We start from the raw sequence: 6,240 nt of genomic DNA on the forward strand, positions 1-6,240 counted from the left end.
GGACGGGGAGGGTGCTATTTGTCACTACACGTACTCCTATGAGCTGGGGGGGGGGGGGGGGGCACCTGTCAGCAGGGAGTGTTGGTCGGGAGCAGTGGTGTAAAGTAACTAAGTAAATTTACTTAAGTACTGTACTTAAGTACACTTTTGAGGTATTTGTACTTTACTTGAGTATTTCCAATTTCCAATACTTTTACTTCTACTCCACTACATCTCAGATGCAAATATTGTACTTTTACTCCACTACAATTATTTGAAAACTTTAGTTACTTTGCAGATATAAATCATTATATTATAAAACATACATTAACCACTTTAGTCCTATGTTATACCTCGGCTATTTGAAAATAGCCGATCTACAAGCTCACAACGCGTCGCATCGCGACGCGTTGTGAGCTTGTAGATCGGCTATTTTCAAACATTTTAGTACTTTTACTTTTGGTACTTTAAGTACATTTTGATACCAATACTTTTGTACTTTTACTCAAGTAAATTTTGAATACTGGACTCTTACCTGAAACAAAGTATTTCTATATTGCAGTATTGGTACTTTTACTTAAGTAGAGAATTTGAGTACTTTTTCCACCACTGGTCGGGAGGAGTAAGACAGAGGCTCTACGTCCTCCCGGTGGAGGCTCCTCACTGGGAGGTGAGTCAGTGGGATACAACAGCAGCGACAACACACAGAAATGTGTGAGGGCAGGAATCAATTGGCATAACGGCTAAATTGGAGGGTAAAAAGCAATGATTTAACTCTCAGTAAGGGTCCATTTTGGTGCCCATAACTATCAATCAATTAGCTGTGGATCCCCCTGGAACCCAGGGTAGCCCCCCTGGGGGTGCCGGGCCCCAGATTGAGAACCACTGGTCTAAGGATTTGTTTCTCAAAATCTGATCTTTAGGACCTAACTGTCCACAGCGTTATTTGCAGGTGATCAGATGCAGTGGTGGAAAGTAACTAGGTACATTTACTCAAGTACTGTACTTAAGTACCATTTTGAGGTACTTTTACTTTACTGGAGTATTTCCAATTTTCAATACTTTTACTTCTACTCCACTACATCTCAGAAGCAAATATTGTACTTTTACTCCACTACAATTATTTGAAAACTTTAGTTACTTTGTAGATATAAATTATTATATTATAAAACATACATGAGCCACATTAGCCCTATTTCATACTTAGGCTATTTGAAAATAGCCGATCTACAAGCTCACAACGTGTCGCGAAGCGACGCATTGTGAGCTTGTAGATCTGCTATTTTCAAACATTTTAGTACTTTCACTTTTTGTACTTTAAGTACATTTTGATACCAATACTTTTGTACTTTTACTCAAGTACATTTTGGATTCCGGACTTTTACTTGTAACAGAGTACTTCTACATTGCAGTATTGATACTTTTACTTAAGTAAAACATTTGAGTACTTTTTCCACCACTGATCAGATGGGAGTTGTGTATTCACGCGTCATCGACCTCTCTGCATTGATTGCTGTGGTTAAGGACATGAACGACACGGGCATGAGGAATGCTCTGTCACACCAAGGTGTCTTTAACGGGGTCAATCGTTGGGACCTGATGACAGCCGGCGGTTTGTTGGGTCTGAACCAAAAAAAAGGCCCCATTATGAAATTTGCATGTGTATATAAACACATGCAAATTTCACGAACAGGCAAAGTAGGCAACAACCTGGGACTGAGGGTCATTCAAGTCGGTCAGAAGGTTCCCATGGGATTTGTTTTTTGTCCAGGGTTTTGTACAGGGCATGTAAAGATTCACTCGACTCACGATACGATTCGAATCACGATACTAGCTTCGCAATACGATTTTTCAAACACAATATTAGTTTCCAGACAAATTACCGAAAATGTAATTTAATTTCTCTTACACAAATCCAGAATTTTCTTTTAATTTTTTTTTACAATACCGTGTTTTCTCTTATCCTCTTTTCAATGCAGTAGAAAATGACTGAGAACTTTTTCTTTTATCAATTCTCTACGATAAATCGTTACATGCTTGATTGCCTCTGCTCAAGAAAGGCTAAATATTTATTTTTGCTGTCCTTTCTGGTTGCCATAGGGCCCCTGCACTGGTCTCAGGCCCATAGACTCGGGATCTGGCCCTGCCATGGTGTAATAATAGTAGGTGTTATGAATTATGACCTTTATCTGCTTGACTCAGTGCAAACGTGTGGTGAATCACTCATCTACGTATACACATAATTGACACCCGTGATACAATATCAACTACTTTATGCATGCTCTATTCCTATCCATTCTGTTCTTGTCCTTGTTCGATATCATCTGGTCACGTCATGTGTCCAATACTGTATATATATTCTCTATGTGTGTATTGAACTTCAGAACTTAGATAGTTAGATGGAGACGAAATCAGGTGTACAGTAAATAGCCACACAAAAAAAATAACACACACAAGCTCGATACCCCACTTGGGGGTCCCCAGCAAAAGTAGTTAACATAGCATCACAATTATTTCAGCCACTTTATCCACGTATGTTGCCTATTCAAAAAATAGCAGATCTACAAGCTCACAGCACGTCACTTCCTGCCACACAGTGAGCTTGTACATCTATTTTTGAAAATCGTTGAGATTTTTATTTTGACATAAATCATCTTTTCTGGGGGGCCAATATGTGTCAATTCGGGGGTTCTTAACATGAAAAAGTTTGAGAACCTTCTCTCCTCTCGCTCTCCATCCATCGGAGACGGCTGTTTCCGCGTGACGTGACGTCACCACCGTCACCCCCGTCACCATGCACCACCACAGCTCCCATCATCAAAGTCCAGGATGCTCTCCTCCCAATGCACACGAGACCATGGAGGAAACACACTTAATGTACACACACTCACACACACACACACACACACACACACACACACACACACACACACACACACACACACACACACACACACACACACACACACACACACACACACACACACACACACACACACACACACACACACACACACACACACACACCTCCAGCGCATATACAGGTGCATGAACACACATAGATATATGCACTTGCACGCATGCACTCTGCACATGCATGCCCGTGTACACACACAAACACACTCACACACACTTTTTCCTGTCCTGTTCATGGACTCCACACGGTTCTCTGATAGTGCAAAACAACTTTGAAATCACGTCTGTTTGTGACATTAAAAGGTGCTGCAAGTGATTTTATTTTTTGTGTAAAATGGTTTCCCTATTCTAGGGTTCCAATGCTCAGATTGCATCCCCCCAGTCCCCCACAGAATATTTATAATGACAACACATTAATAAAGGGGAAAACATGCTATAACGTTTTTGATCACCGCATGTGTACTATGAGTTTAAAGTCCTGCAGCTTAAAAAGGCCATGCAGATGTTCATAAACACACACACACACACACACACACACACACACACACACACACACACACACACACACACACACACACACACACACACACACACACACACACACACACACACACACACACACACACACACACACACACACACACACACACACACACACACACACACACACACACACACACACACACACACACACAATGCAAAAGCTCTGCAAGTTTCACTTAAACTGATACGGGGCCAAGTTTGTTGCCGGGATTATTAAATCAAAGTTAAGACGTGCATTGCTCTCAGGCTAGGAACACAAGGTGTGTGTGTGTGTGTGTGTGTGTGTGTGTGTGTGTGTGTGTGTGTGTGTGTGTGTGTGTGTGTGTGTGTGTGGGCGCGATCGTCAGACAGGGGTTGGGGGGTTGCTTGTTAAAGAGTTTAATAGCGGAAGAGGAGTCGGTGTAGAACCAGTATTGATGTCGGGGAAGCCCACCGGCACTTTGTGTTTCAACATTTGAGAGGACTGAACCTACCTCTCTCTCTCTCTCCTCCACCTCCTCCTCTTGCCGAGGAGGCCCTCTCCGCCACGCTGAAGGAGCGCCCGTGCGGCAGGATTCCCGCGCTTCCTGTTTCTCCTGACTTTGAGGAATTTTCGCCGCGAACGAACTCCCAGTGCGCCTCCACAACAAACACACACACACCCCACACCTCAGCTAGGATACCTGCCTCAGCAGAACTAGAAAGAGAGAGCAACTTTCCAGGCAAACACACCACACACACACACACACACACACACACACACACACACACACACACACACACACACACACACACACACACACACACACACACACACACACACACACACACACACACACACACACACACACACACACACACACACACACACACACACACACACACACAGTACTCAGATACATTACTTAAGTAAAAGTAGCAATACCTAACCCAATACCACAATGTACAGTAGAAATACTCTGTTACAAGTAAAGCGTGTGTTCAAAATGTTACTTGAGTAAAAGTACAAAAGTATTGGCATCAAAATATACTTAAAGTACCAAAAGTAAAAGTACTAAAATGTTTGAAAATAGCCGATCTACAAGGTCACAACGCGTTGCAGTTGTGAGTTTGTAGATCGGCTATTTTCGCTTAGGCATAAAATAGGGCTAAAGTGGTTAAAATATGTTTTTTGATATCATAATTTATATCTGCAAAGTAGTAGCTAAAGTTTTCAAACAATTGTAGTGGAGTAAAGGTACAATATTTGCCTCTGAGATGTAGTGGAGTAGACGCACACGCACGCACACACACACGCGCACACACACACACACACACACACACACACACACACACACACACACACACACACACACACACACACACACACACACACACACACACACACACACACACACACACACACACACACACACACACACACACACACACACAGTGTGAATAGACTGTACTGTACCTCTGGCCATATACTTCACATATCAAACACAAATATCCAGGAAGCTGTTCTTAAAGGTGCTGTAAGTGATATTTTTTGGGGTTAAAACAAAAAGTTGTTTTTGTTAAAAAAAGTTAAACTCTCTACATTCGGAAAGTAATCATGAGAGTGATTGTTCAGTAACAGGGCAGGGGTCTCTCTCCGTCTCTCCAGCGCTTTAGTAAACACAAAATTCATTTTCAGTTCAGGATACCTACAGTATGTTTATCAAATCAGGAGAGAGAACCCTGCATGCACAAAGATCATTTATCAGCTCGTGCAGTTTTATCTGCTTATTTATTTGTTTAACCCATTAAGCCCGGGAACACATCTGTGTCATTTTAAGATTTCTTTGGGCTATTCAAAAATCTACAAGCTCAGAGCTTGTAGATCTGCTTTTTTTTATCTTGAAAATGTGTGCAAACCTTTGAATATATAGGCCTATATATATTTTTTTTAAAGCCAACATTTGTAACTCAAATCTTTGCTTCTGGGGGTCCTTTGAACAACATATTTTGAGATGGGGGTCCGTGGCCAAATACATATAATTTTGGGTGGTCCTTGACATGAATGAGTGTGAGCACCACTGATATACTTTTCAGAAAACCTCTGGAGCCTCCCTTTGGTACACATTTTTTCTGCTCAATTTAGTCGATACGTCAATTGATTCCTCCTCACACACGTTTCTGTGTGTCGTCACTGCTGTTGTATACTATACTGACTCATCTGCCAGTGAGGAGCCCCCACCGGGAGGACATAGAGCCTCCGTCCTACTCCTCCCTCACAACACTCCCTGCTGACAGCCGACGCCCCAGCCTTTAGGATTACGTGCATTGACAAATATCCAGTGGTGTAAAGTAACTAAGTAAATTTACTTAAGTACTGTACTTAAGTACACTTTTGAGGTATTTGTACTTTACTTGAGTATTTCCAATTTCCAATACTTTTACTTCTACTCCACTACATCTCAGAGGCAAATATTGTACTTTTACTCCACTACAATTATTTGAAAACTTTAGTTACTAGTTACTTTGCAGATATAAATCATTATATTATCAAACATACATTAACCACTTTAGTCCTATGTTATACCTCGGCTATTTGAAAATAGCCGATCTACAAGCTCACAACGCGTCGCATCGCGACGCGTTGTGAGCTTGTAGATCTGCTATTTTCAAACATTTTAGTACTTTTACTTTTGGTACTAGTACATTTTGATACCAATACTTTTGTACTTTTACTCAAGTAAATGTTGAATACTGGACTCTTACTTGAAACAAAGTATTTCTATATTGCAGTATTGGTACTTTTACTTAAGTAAAGAATTTGAGTACTTTTTCCACCACTGC

The sequence above is a fragment of the Gymnoscopelus braueri genome, assembly GCF_963280865.1.
Source record: "Gymnoscopelus braueri genome assembly, chromosome: 12".
NCBI lineage: Eukaryota > Metazoa > Chordata > Actinopteri > Myctophiformes > Myctophidae > Gymnoscopelus > Gymnoscopelus braueri.